The 14,035-nt window shown below is 36.3% G+C and overlaps 1 protein-coding gene across 1 annotated transcript in view; it reads right to left on the bottom strand.

Moving 5' to 3' along the window:
- SMG7 (SMG7 nonsense mediated mRNA decay factor) overlaps nt 1–14,035 on the bottom strand; it is a 118,282-nt gene that overhangs the window by 102,624 nt on the left and 1,623 nt on the right. The window lies entirely within an intron of this gene.

The raw sequence follows: 14,035 nt of genomic DNA, 5'->3' as shown, positions 1-14,035 counted from the left end.
CATAGACAAAACCACTGTAACCAAGATAAAAAAAATGTAGTAAATTGGGAAACAATTTCTGCAACTAGAATTTCTGACAAAGGACTCATTTCTAAAATATACAGAGAACCGAGTCAAATTTTCAAAAAACCCAAGTCATTCCCCAATTGACAAATGGTCAAAGGATATGCAAAGGCAATTTACAGCTGAAGAAATCAAAGCAATCCATAGTCATATGAAAAATTGCTCCAAATCATTACTGATTAGAGAAATGCAAATTAAAGCATAAAGATATCACCTCACACCTCTCAGACTGGCCAATATGACCAGAAAGGACAATGATTAATGTTGGAAGATCCCTGGGAATCTGGGACACTAATACATTGTTGGTGGAGCTGTGAACTCATCCAACCTTTCTGGAGAGCAACTTGGAACTATGCCCAAAGGGCAACAAAAATGTGCATACCCTTTGATCAAGCAATGCCACTACTGGGTCTATACCCTGAAGAAATAATGAAAAAGGGTAAAAACATCACTTGTACAAAAATATTCATAGCAGCCCTATTTGTAGTGGCAAAGAATTGGAAATCAAGTAAATGTCCTTCAATTGGGGAATGGCTTAGCAAACTGTGGTATATGTATGTCATGGAACAGTATTGTTCTATTAGAAACCAGGAGGGATGGGATTTCAGGGAAGCCTGGAGGGATTTGCATGAACTGATGCTGAGTGGATGAACAAGCTCATTCCATCAGTGCAACAATCAGACACAATTTTGGGTTATCTTCGATGGAGAATACTATCTGTATCCAGAGAAAGAACTGTGGAGTTTGAACAAAGACCAAGGGCTATTACCTTTAATTTTGAAAAAAAAAAAAAAAAAACCCAACAAAAAACAAAAAACAACTGATATCTTATGTAATTTTGCTACCTCTTTTGCTTTACTTTTCTTCCTTAAGGATATGATTTTTCTCTCATCACATTCAATTTGGAACAATGTATACCATGGAAACAACATAAAGATTGGCAAATTGCCTTCTGTGGGGGAAGGGGGAGGGAAGCAAGATTAGGGGGGAAATTGCAAAACTCAAAATAAAAAAAACACATAATTAAATTAAAAAAAAGAATGGGTTTTAACTAAAAAAAAAAAAAAGAAAAATGCAAGTAAATTATAAGACTTCGATTCTCAAACCAAAACAGACTTCCCAAGCCACTACATTCTCTATCTATATCCCAAGTGCTTAGTTTTCAAATGTGCTTTAAAAAAAAGAGTAGACTCAATGGTCTTACTTCCAAACCTGTAATTCTGACAATATAAAATCAAAGCTTCTCTGCATCCCATCCTTGTTAGATATAAAGCCTTAAATTCAAGAGATGCTGAATCCAATAAAGAGAATAAGCTATTTAGTGGAGAATGTCTTAAGGTCCACACCTGAAACCTTTCCAGCATAGCAGAATGGGTTAAAGCATGTAATCTACTCACATACCCTTGAATTTAGGGTCACACTTCCAAGGTTCCAACAAGAATCAGAATAATCCTGGGAAAACTAAGATTCTCTTCATTTCATTTTTATTTTATATCTCATAAATTGCAATCTGTTCGGAGAACCACACTTCTCTTTTAGCTTAAGACTTTACTTCCAAGGAGATGAAGTCAAAAAAGTAGGGGTTCTAGTCTTGGATTTGCCACTTTAGAGTTGTGGGATGCTATGACAACCAGTTTCCTAATATGTAAATGTGAATAATCTTTGCAGTACCTACACCTCAAGGATTATTATGGATAATCAATGTGTAAGCAGATAATACAGTGAGAATGCTTTGTAACTAACTTCATAGATAGATGTGCATGGTTAAATATTATATTACTCCTGGAAAGGCCTGGGAAACACAAGCTTTAAAAAAGTCCAAGTCTTCTATTGCATCCAGGACCATCTTCAGTCATCCTGATCTATATCTGGCTATTGAACCCAGATGGCTCCAGAGGAGAATGTAAGTCTGGTAACTGGGCACAGCACCCTCCTCACTCAAATCCAATTCACTTGCATGTCATGGCATCACTTCCCTGATCATGGTCTTTTTCAAGGAAGATCAAAACCAACAACAAGATAGGAAAACAGACATATAAAAGTGAAAGAAATTATCCCCAGAGCACAATACCCTCTAAAAGTAAATAAACTTCCTTGATTTATCGAAATTAAGAGCTGAAATATCTGCTAAGACTTTATTATCATATATATTTACAAAATGGAAAATCTTGTAAATTCACAGACCAAAAGATTTACAAGAAAATTAAGTTAGGTAAAAAGGGTTCTAGTTCTGGTTCTGCTACTATCTCTATAACTTTGAGCAAGATTAGTTATAGCTAAATTTATTTCATCTATAAACTACTCTAACTCATTTATTGTAAGGAGTTAATAAGATACTTGAAAGCATACATGCTAAAAATTATGTAGTTATATAAACGAAATTGAATTTTCACAAGAAAACCCTGCCCTGACCACTGTCATTTTAAGTTGTCCCCATCAGGAAAACTGTTGTACTGCCATCATCTGATGATTAAAGACAGGCAAATTGAGAATACTGAATATAGGATACCATTAGTAAATGGGCCTCACCCTATTCCCAAAAAGGTTCAACTGCCCTAGAAAAGTGTAGAGATATAAGAATCACTTCACATTCTCTAAACCAGGGGTTCTTAACTTTTTTTGTGTCCCATACCCCTCTGACAGTCTGGTGAAGTCTTCTTAAACTTTCTGAAATGCAAATTAATAAAATACATAGAACTATAAAGAAATCTGATTGTACTGAAATAGCAAAACAAACAAAAAAAAACAATTAAAAGCATGTTAAGAACACCAGTCTAAAACTAATTAGAATCAGGAAAATTAATTTCTTTAAGGATATGAGAATAACTATGACTACTATGATCTTATAAAACATACATCTCTAAATCAATATTGGATACAATTTTTTTTTAAATTAAGCTTTACCAATCTGCATCCTCCTGTGCATCCCAGAGTAACTGGTACCATGTCTTAGTACAATGGTTAGAAATGGAGTGATGTAAGGAAAGTTAAATAAGATATTTTTTAACATTAAGAAACAATTTGGTACAATTTTTTAAAAATACTTTTCTTTCCTGTTTTGTTACCCAATAGTTAGTTACAAGGTGGAAGAGTTTATGGGTTGAGTTTTTTTAAAAAGGACCTATACTTAGCTATTAAAATGAAAGGTATATAAAAGTTATTATTCTAAAATCTTTTTATAATCAAAACTATTTTTTTGAACTTAGGTAGCAGCAATTTAATTATTTAAAGTAACCAGGGCTTACCGAAGAACTGTAAACTCCTAAGATCAAATTACAAAATTAGTCTTAAAGGGACATCATATAAATCTAAAGTTCCTGAAAAAACAATCACACAAAATTTCCAAGCATTCTATATATTAAATTTCAAAACAAAACAATTACTACTGCTCCCACAAAGTAATATAACTCTTTCCTATCCTCTAAAAAAAAAATCAGTCAAAATTGATTCTTCACAAAAAACTAAAAGTAATTATACAGACTAAAATAGCTTTGACAGACATTTCCAAAAAATCAGAACTCAAACTATGCAGCAAAAAAGCAATGCTTTTACATTAGAGAATAGAAAGAGATACAAACAGAACTTTTTTAGAAGTTACAATTCCCATATAATTTTAAAAGAAAAGCTATCTATTCTTGACACTTGAAGTTTCATAGTACTTTTTCTGTTCTACATGTACATAGAAATGCCCGTTTTTAAAGTTCCATTTAATTTAATGTTTGTTAAGCTCATAATAAAATTAATTTTTAAATTTTTTACTCTAATCTCTAATAAACCTCCTGGGAAAACTGAAAAGCACAGACATATTAGGTTAGACTAACACTGTATACCATTATAGCATAATCAGCTCAAAATGGGGATGTGATCTTGATGCATGTAGAGTTAAGAAGATCTGAATTCAAATTCAGCTTCAGAAACTTTCTAGCTGTGTGAACCTGGGAAGGTCATTTAACCCTGTTTGCCTCAGTTTCCTCATCTATAAAATGACAAGAAAACTCCAAAAATAGGTCACAAAGAGGTAGATACAAACTGAAATGACTAAACAACTATGACTTAAGTTAATGATCACATCATTAAAAAAAAAAAATCAAGAACCAGATCATCTAAGATTCTAAGTTTTCACAAGCAGAGCTGGTAGCAGATTTGTTTATCAAACAAGGAATATAAATCACTGAAAAAATAAAACAGGTCATTTAGATTATATGTGGTTGAAATGGTTTTTGAAGGAATAATAAAATCAATGTATCAAATAAGAAAACTAAGAAGGAAAATTTTCAGCTAGAAATTTTTTTATATCATTTATCTCTCATAAGGATCTGAATTCCAAAATACAAAATTAATGTAAATATATATACACATTTAATGAAAAGTCAATATTTGGGGCAGCTAGGTAGCGCAGTGGATAAAGCACCGGAGTACCTGGGTTCAAATCCAGTCTCAGACACTTAATAATTACCTTGGGCAAGCCACTTAACCCCATTTGCCTTGCAAAAAAAAAAAGTCATTATTCAATGAATAAAATGGTGAAAGGATAGGAAAAAAAATTCAAAACCCATTAACAACCATGTTCTCTATTCCTAAAGAGAAATACAAAATTCTGAGCCTTCAGTAAATTAGGAAAGATTGACAAAAAATTTGGTTACAGCCAAATGTGGGGGGCAGTTGTGGGAATTGTTGCATGAATAGTAACTCAGGTTCACATAATGCTTTCCAGGGGTTAGAGAGTACTTTTCTTACCATGGTTCTATTGAGGTAGACTGCCTATTAACACCAAAGGGAGGTCCAGAGAAGTAACATGACTGCCCCTGGGCAGAGTTAAGTACTGGGAAGCAGTATTCAAACTCAGGTCTCCTTATTTTGAATCCAGGTTCTTCCATAATACAAGGTTGCTTTGTGGTTTTCCTCACAACCATATGGAGGAGCTATAGCTGGTACAAGTATACTTTTGTCCATTATTCAGATGATCTAAAAAGGGCATTTTCTACCTTTAGAATTGATCGTTTAAAAGAGCCTTTGTTCAGAGACCTTCACTTCATAAAAAGAGGAACCAAAGCAGAGTCACTATCATTACAGTGGTTACATTCATTTGTTCATTCAATAAATATTTTTAAGAAGGCTGGCAAATTACTAGAGTTGGTGAAAATATGATTTGGTTAAATCATTCTCATATATACTATATAACCTATATAGTATATAAGCTATAGAGCATAGATAATATATAGCCAATAGATCAAAATTTTTTTTAAAAAGATGTTATAGACAACAAAATTCTTATAGCAGCACTTTTTGTAGATTCAAAGCAATGGAAAGAGTAGATGAACATCAATCAGGAAATGGATAAACAAATCATGATACATAAATGTAATGGAATAGAACCATACCATATATTATGGACATGAACACGACAGAAAAGCATAGACCTTAGATGAACTGATAAAAAGTCAAGCAAAGAAAACCTGGAAAATATTTATGCATACATACATATCATGTGAGAGAGAATAGAACGGAAATGAAAATGACAAGTAAAATCATGCTACAGAATTATAATCCTCAAGCTTGGTAGCTGAAGAAGAGAAAATGCCACCACCACCCCCAGAGTTGGAGAGTAGAACACAAGATAGATTACTACCAGACTCCTTCCCAATCCCCTTTCAATTCTATTCTTTGCTAAGAGAGAAGGCTCCCTGGGCAAGGGGAGAGGGAGAACTAGAGCTGAAAATGAAGATATTGTAATAGATGCTGCTCCTCTCAGCAGTTTAGTGATCAAGGACAATCCTGAGAGGAAACCATGGGGTCTGAAGGCAGAGCAAAGCATATTATGATCACTTTTTAAAACTTCTTTTATGTTGTTTCTTTCTCCTGTGACTTTTATCCCTCTTGGTGCTAATACTTCTTTCACAACATAATTAATATGGAAATATGTTAAGCACAATTGTACAGGTACAATTTAATTAGATTGTTTCCTGCACTGGAGAAAGGAAGGGGAGTGGGAAAATGTGAGTCAAACTTGCAAATGGTTGAATGCTGAAAACTACCTTTGCTTGTAATTGAAAAAATAAAATTTCAAAAAGAAAAATGAAGGACATATTAAAAAACAAAATAAGCTGAAAGGGAAAATGGATGGGATGAAGCATTTATATAACACCTACCCTGTGCCAGGCACTGGACAACTATGATCTCAATTGATCTCACTAAAACCTTGGATTTGGTATTATTATCTCCATTTAGGAAACTGAGACCAACAGAGGTAAAGTGACTTGTCCAAGGTGATACACTTGATAGCTTCTCAACCTCAGGGTCCAGCATCCAGTCCCTGAGCTGCGTTATTATTATATTAAAATCTAAATTCAACTTTCACCGACAAAGATAGAATTTCTGCTAGAAGACTAAATCCCATACTCCATCACTCTCTTCTCTTGAGGGGGCAGGTCACTTCACCCACTGGTCTCACTCTCCCAAGGGCTGGTGTAAGGACAAAGTGATTGGGGTGTAGCCTGGCCTAGAGGAGGGCACACCAGTCTCTCTATTTCAACTATACATGGCTAGCTCAGGGTCTCTGCATGCCAGCCTGCCAGGCCCCCTTCCCCTCCCCCCACTGTCTCCCCCTTCCCCTCCCCACCATTAAGGGGGGCAGGGTTGTCTTTTGCTTCCCTTTTTTTTAATCCCCAGCACTTAGCACAGTCCCTGACAGTTTGCTTAAATATTAATATTCTTAACAGACTTCTCCATGATGTTGCTTTAGAATGTGGGAAGACAAACATCATCTTCACAAAAAATAGAAATAATCCAGGGGCTATGATAGAGACTCTCACAAAAAAATCAGTTAAAAGAAATGATTATTTCTTTAAAATGCATCTGGGGGGGGGGGGACAGCTAGGTGGCGCAGTGGATAGAACATCGGCCCTGGAGTCGTTCAAATCCGGCCTCAGACACTTAATAATTACCTCACTTAATAATTACCTAAGCTGTGTGGCCTTGGGCAAGCCACTTAACCGCATTGCCTTACAAAAGGAAAAAAAAAAACACTCTAAAATGCATCTAAACAGAAAAAAAAATTCTGTACTGCCATTAGTATCCCAAGTGAGTTTTAAGTCATGTGTATATGAGTGTGTACACTGTCACTCTGCTCCTCTTCCAAAGTCTCTTCCTATTCACCACCTCACCACACTACAGTAGTTACATATAGGTTCTAGTGAGTTAAATGCATGGGGCATGATTATTTCTTTAAAATGCATCTGGGGGGGGGACAGCTAGGTGGCACAGTGGATAGAGCACTGGCCTTGGAGTCAGGAGTACTTGGGTTCAAATCCAAACTCAAGACACTTAAAAATTACCTAGCTGTGTGGCCTTGGGCAAGCCTTACTTAACCCCATTGCCTTGCAAAAACCATAAACAAACAAATAAATAATGTCCCAAGATTTTTTTTGCCTCATTTTTTAAAGACAGCATTTCAACCTGAAGTTATCTTGGTAATATTACTATCTCTCAAAAAAGGGGCTTTCAGGACTTTATAATAGGTTATAAAGTGTGATTAAAAGCATTATAAAAATTTTTTTTCTCACATTCACCAAGTGGGAAATACTGTTTCATTAATCAACTGCTAAAAAAAAAACTACTCTTGAATGATCAATAGCCAAGTATACTAAAAGAGAAAACTTGGGAATACCAAAGACAAAATGAGAAAAGGACTTATCAAAATAATTTTGATTTATCAGACTTACTTTATTATTTTTCTTTTGGGTTTTTGCAAGGCAAATAAAAGGGGTTAAGTGGTTTGCCCAAGGCTACACAGCTAGGTAATTATTAAGTGTCTGAGACCCGATTTGAACTCAGGTACTCCTGACTCCAGGGCCGGTGCTCTATCCACCGTGAAGCCTAGCCACCTAGTGGACCCCAGACTTACTTTAAATACCATTTTCATCTGAACAAGATGTTCACTTGAACTGAGACTTCTGGAAACAAAGATGGCTAAAATATCTAATATAATTAGGGTTTTTAATCATATATCCTCCCATTTAAGCTACAAAATTTTATTCAGTTCTTTAGACACTAATTGTATCAATCAATTAAAACATCAAGAACAAACACTATATGCATTAGAAACTGCTGGGATAAAGGACAGAAAGAACCCTTGAGTGGTTTAATGTCTATACTATTTAGAGCAGCCAGGTGGCGCACTGTGCAGAGCTGGTCTGGGTTAGGAAGCCTCATCTTCCTGAGGTAAATGCAGCCTCAGATACTTTTTTAGCTGTCTTGGTCAAGTCCCTTAAAACCCTGTTTACCTAACTTTCCTATCAGTGAAATGAGCTGGTGAAGGAAATGACAAATCACTCCAGTATCTCTGCTAAGAAAAATCTCAAATGGTATCACAAAGAGTTGAACATGAGTAAAATAACGGTGCTGTTTTTACTTCATTCTCAAAGACATCTGGGAGGTGATGCAAATGGATTGGATTTAAGTGAGGGGTGAGGCGTCTCCACTCCCTCTGGGTCCAGTGGCCAGATATGGACCAGGACAACTGGAGATGCCCGGGATGCTGTGGGAGACAGTTTGATTGAAGCCAACACCCATTCAGTGATTAAGGTTAGGTAAGAGATGAGGCAAAGAGGCCAAGAATGACCACTTCTGATTTAGAGGAAAATATAATTTTAACCTAGGAGGGGAAAACCCTCAGGGTTTCTCAAGTGATTAAGACAGATTAAAAAAAGAAATGAAGAAAAGAATGGCCTCTTTTGAAGAGTAAAAAAAAAAAAAATCAATTGGGGAAGGAAAGACCCTCAGGGTTTCTGGCCAAAACAGAAACAATTGTTATTTATATTCCACTCTGAGTCAATCAAGGCCCAAATTGTGTCCAGGTTAGGCTTAGCCAGGGAGTCACTGTTGGCCAATCAAGGAGAGTAAGAAGAAATCTTACATGAATGGACAGCCTGAACAGCAACAATACACTATTTAATCAGTCTAATTGTATCTTGGGATTAGATATGAAGAGCCCATCATTAAAGCCAAGGGGTGCTGGTTTTACAAAAGGAATTTTATTATACTAAAATTAGATAAGAGTAAAATGAGATTTGACTAATAGATCATTATTCTCAAATTCTTTTCTATCACTATTCAAAGGAGTCTGACACCTAAGTTAAGAACATTGCACCAGATCTAGGAGAACAATATGCACACTATTATGCACAATAATAAGTGAAAACACTGAAAAGCAACTGAACTTCAGATTAAAAGGCTGGTCTCAATCCAAAGGACATTCTTCTCTTCTTTGCTGCCAAGTTAACAGGCACTTGTGTGAAGTACTTTTTGTGTCCAGGGGCTGTGTTTGTTTAGTCTTTTTCTTTTTACTTACTGTTCTTTTAGGAAGAGTTCCTATAGGGAGGAGGGAGACAGACTGAAGACAACTCATGAGCATTTCTTCAGTCTCTTGACCTGGCCAAAGGGTACCAGAAACACACATGGGCAGAAGAAATACTAGTCTTGACCCAACTGTACTTTCTACTGGAAAGAGGTACGTAAAACGGAATGCATCCAATTTTACCAAATTTTAATTGAAAAAATGGATGGGGCACATACAGCAACCCAAGTACAGTTGGGGAAGGAGGCTCAATACTGTTTAAAATATCAAACACCCAGGGGGCAGCTACTACCTGCCTCTGGTCAATGAGGGAAGACACTAAAGAAAGGAAAAGATTGTGGGCAATGAGGATGGAAGCAGGCCAAAGCCTGAGTTGTTGGGGAGAGGATCTGCAGATCAAGTTAGGTGAAAAGGACCATTTGGGGAAGGGAGTTACTGACTGGGCAGAGCAATGAAGATCGTATTGAAGAGTGCCCTGAATGTGAAGTCAGGTAATTTTTAAACTTTATTCTCTGGTCAACAGAAAGACATTGAAGGCTGCTTGGCAAGAGGGAACAGCTTTAAGAAGGTTAACCTGGAAATGATGCACAAACACTGGGGGGGGGGGGGAGAAATGGGATTAAAGGCAAAAAATTATTTTTACTAGAAAATGCAGTAGTAGTAGTCCAAGTGTGAGGGTGCAGCGGGAGGAAAAATAAGAAAATCAAAAAACGTGATTAAGAAAGAATAAGGATTTGGCAACCATGAGATGAAAACAAACAAAATAACCACTTTTGCTGTGGGGGGAAATCATGTTTTATTGTATTCTAGGTTATAGAAAAGGACCTTTCTCTTGTGGAAAGGAGAAGTCTTCAAAAAATGGCTTCTCACCATGAAACCACAGTGCAGGAAATAAAACTATAGCAGAGCTCTGACAGGTAGGAAAGATTAGATAAAGTCTGGGCTATTTATTAAATGTATTACTTTTGTTCAAAGAGTTAGGATTAAGGCCCATGAGAAGCTCTCTGCTATTGAAATATCATGGCAGAGCCATCTCCCTAAGACTCAAAGTCTATTCTGAGCTCTGAGGAGAGCCCTATGCAGAAAACTGGCTATGTGGCTTTAATGCAGAATATATAAACCAATCAGACATGGCAGCTAGATGGTACCCTGAAGTCAGGAGGATCTGAGTTCAAATCTGATGCTGGTCACTGAGTGACCCCAGTTATCCTGATTCATTTCTGGCCACTGGACCCAGATGGTTCTGGAGGAAAAGGGAGGCTGGTGACTCAAATCCAATTCACCTGTTACAGTCTTCTTTGAAGGAAGGACAAATATCAATCTGACAAGAGGCCAAGGAGTTAAGGAAAATTGGAGAAGAGGTGCTTGCTGTCTGTGTGAATTTGGTGGTATCACTTCTTCGAGAACAAAAGACAAAGATCATCAAACTCAATAAAATATGGTTTAAAAAGAAAACCCAAGGATAGACAAATGTAGATATGTTTTCCTTGCTTTTCAATTGGTCATCATGGATGAGAAGGAGATAAGAGAGGGAGCAGGGATGATCTTTTGGAAGAAAAAAAATTAAAAAGAGAACATCAAAAGGCTAATTCTTTAGAAGTGCACCTTCACTTCAGGGATTGTAAAAGGAAGGATAAGGCAGAGAAAAGTGAACAGAAGTGGTCAGCAACGATATCACTGAGCACGTAACTTAGAAACCAAGAATATCAAGTGTCAAAAACAGCAGAGCAAGGAAAATGAAGACTGAGAAAAAAACGTGACAATAACCTTTTAAAAAAGTTAGTGGTGATTTAGGAGAGAATACATAGCTAACTTTTAAATATATATAATGCTTTATTATTCACAAAGCACTTTAATGTTATATTTCATCTGATCCCAATAATTTTTAAGTGAAGAAATTTAGGCTCAGAGAAGCTATAGTAAGCACTTAAAATTTTTTTTTTGAATTAAATCAAATTTAAGAATCTGACCCAGAAAGGAAGGGAAATAGAATAGTTCTAGCTTGAGGGAATGGTAAAAACAAGGGAAGCTTTTTTCCCCCAATACAAAGAAAACTTAATTAAGTATGTTTATAGTCAGAAGGAAAAGAGCTGCAAGATAGGAAAAGAAGGGATTACTTGATGGAATAAATCCTTGGAGGCATGAGAAAGGAAGAGATATAAAAACACAGGTGAAGGAATGTAATTCCTTGAGTATTAGCTATCTAAACTACTTTTCCCTTTAAATGTTCACCATCACCTATAAAATCATCAAGACTGCCTAGAAATCCATTCTTCTATGTAAGTCCTATGTAAATTCTGGAGGAGGGGAGGCAGAGAACAAAAACTTGGACATGTGATCAGAGTACCAGTTTTTAGACATATAATTACAGGGTGTGTGTGTGTGTGTGCGTGCGCGCGCACGTGCAAGCCCCTGGAAAAAAAGGTTATATCATTCAAAAAAAATCAACCAAAATGTTTTAAGTAAGCACAATTTAGCTCCTCACAATAACCAAAATGGAATTTAAAGGTATTTTTCCATTGGATTCCCATGACGTTCTAATTATTAGCATCTACTACCATATAGGAGCTGACTAATGTGTTGGATTTGGCAAAGGTAGGCTTCAAATTCCATCTTATATACTTAGAAGCTACTAAGCAATTCATTGAACATCTCCAAACTTCAAGTTTCCTAATCTATTAAATGGTAATAGTTGTAGTACCTACTGAGACTAAACTCAAATAATATCTGTACAAGTTACTTTGCAAACTCTGAAGTACTTAAAAAGTATTATATCATTATTACAGAATTGCATCCCATTCTTGACCATTTTTTGATAAGTCATTTCTGACTCCTCCCTTTGCTAGTGACTTTCTGTGGGTTTAGTGGAAAATTTAGTCCAGGATTTTGGAACCTTAAGAACCTGTATAGTGAAATGGCAGAGGTGAGATAAGAGTAAGTGACCTCTAATCTTCTATTCAATCACTTAGCCTTTGCTAAGCCTCAGTTTCCTCTATAAAATGAAGGAACTGAATCAGACAACTTCTGAGATCCCGTCTAACTCTAAAACATCAAATTCTCCTCTGTCAACCTAAGGGTTGATATGAACAACTAAATTTGCTTATGAAGGTAATACTACTGAGGAACTTATTATTGCTTTCAAGGAGAAGTGATAAAGTTATTTGGGATTGATGATCTAGTCTATGAAGCAGTTTTTGCTTTATCCAAACCTAACATGTGAGTGAAATCTTCAAACTTAGCTTCATTAATTATCTGCTGAGCTAACTGGTTCAGACTTGTCAATACAGACATCAGAAGACAGAACTCAATTCCTTCATCCATTCCTAAATTTGCAACTAATAACTGTTAAAAAAAAAAAAAAAGTAAAGACATGTAGCATTTAGGACAGGAAGCATACAATTCTGTAGACAACTCAAACCACAAGGTAAATATTGCCAAATAGTCACTTTTACGCCATACAATGAACTCCACAAGAAATTTCCTCCACAAAGATATCTGGTGTTCATTTGGAGATGCTAATTTCAACTTTTTTTTTCTTATACTCTCATTGACTCAGCTCATTTTTAGCTCTTCCCCCCCTGGGAGTTAGTTATCTTTTTTTTCATGCTCAAAAGATGGTCCTTGCCTCCTTTAGAAGTCTGCCACTAAACTTTTCTAGCAATATTTCCCTTCCAAATATGCAGGTGGGTAGGGTATTTTATCATCAATAATAATAAAAATATCACAAAAATTCTCCCTTTACAAAATAAAATTTCCACACCTTTTCCTTCTCCAAGTCCATAAGAGGGCTTCCCCCTTGATAAAAGATTAAATCCTATTACACCTATGGGTTTACAATAGAACCAAAATCCAAGTGTAGTCTATTTCCTTCTAGCAACATCCACTGGACCTGGATTAAACATGCTCTAGGGAAGAGGGAAGTTGGAGGGATGGGGGGAGGTGGTGGTAAATAAAAACATCACACCAACAACCACCTGCAAACCAACAACCACCTGCAAATCAAGTACCCAAAGTGTCTTAAAGGCAAAGACCGGCTATTTCTTGATTTGCTAAGAGGCATCCCTTATTTGCATCCCCAGTACAAGATTTACTATTTGCTATTAACTAACACTAAGTGAATAAACAGAGCCTAGGACCCCCTACCCCAACAGAAATCTCTCAGCCTTTCCTGTTAATTCTTCTCCCCTTCTTCCCTCAAACTTGATCCCCTTTTTGTCATTTCAAGTAATTTCAAGTCCATCAGCACTTATCAAGTGCTAAGAGCCAGACTAAAAGCTCAAGGTAGGGACTATAAATACAAGCAAACAAGAAGAGTTGGACTCATGAGGATTTTCCATTCATACAAAAGGTGGAAAGCTGGGGTGAGGGGGAGTGGGGAAGAGAATGTCCTCAAAGGCACCCCATGGACAAAGTCTAGAGACAGAACCAACAACTGCAGGGGTCTCAGGTACCACACTCCCTTTTTTCTAAGCTCTGACATGTATTCTATCTTCTCTCCATCCTCTCCCAATTCAATATGAATCAATCCTTTAAGTAGCCATAGTTGATCTGTTGAATTCTCCTCCTTTTCTAGTTAACAAAAAGGATTCCTTCTACAAATCCCTATTCTAACAGAGT

Source organism: Macrotis lagotis, chromosome 2, assembly GCF_037893015.1.
Source record: "Macrotis lagotis isolate mMagLag1 chromosome 2, bilby.v1.9.chrom.fasta, whole genome shotgun sequence".
NCBI lineage: Eukaryota > Metazoa > Chordata > Mammalia > Peramelemorphia > Peramelidae > Macrotis > Macrotis lagotis.
The sequence above is the reverse complement of the archived record's forward strand: the minus strand, read 5'-3'. Positions and strand labels throughout refer to the sequence as shown.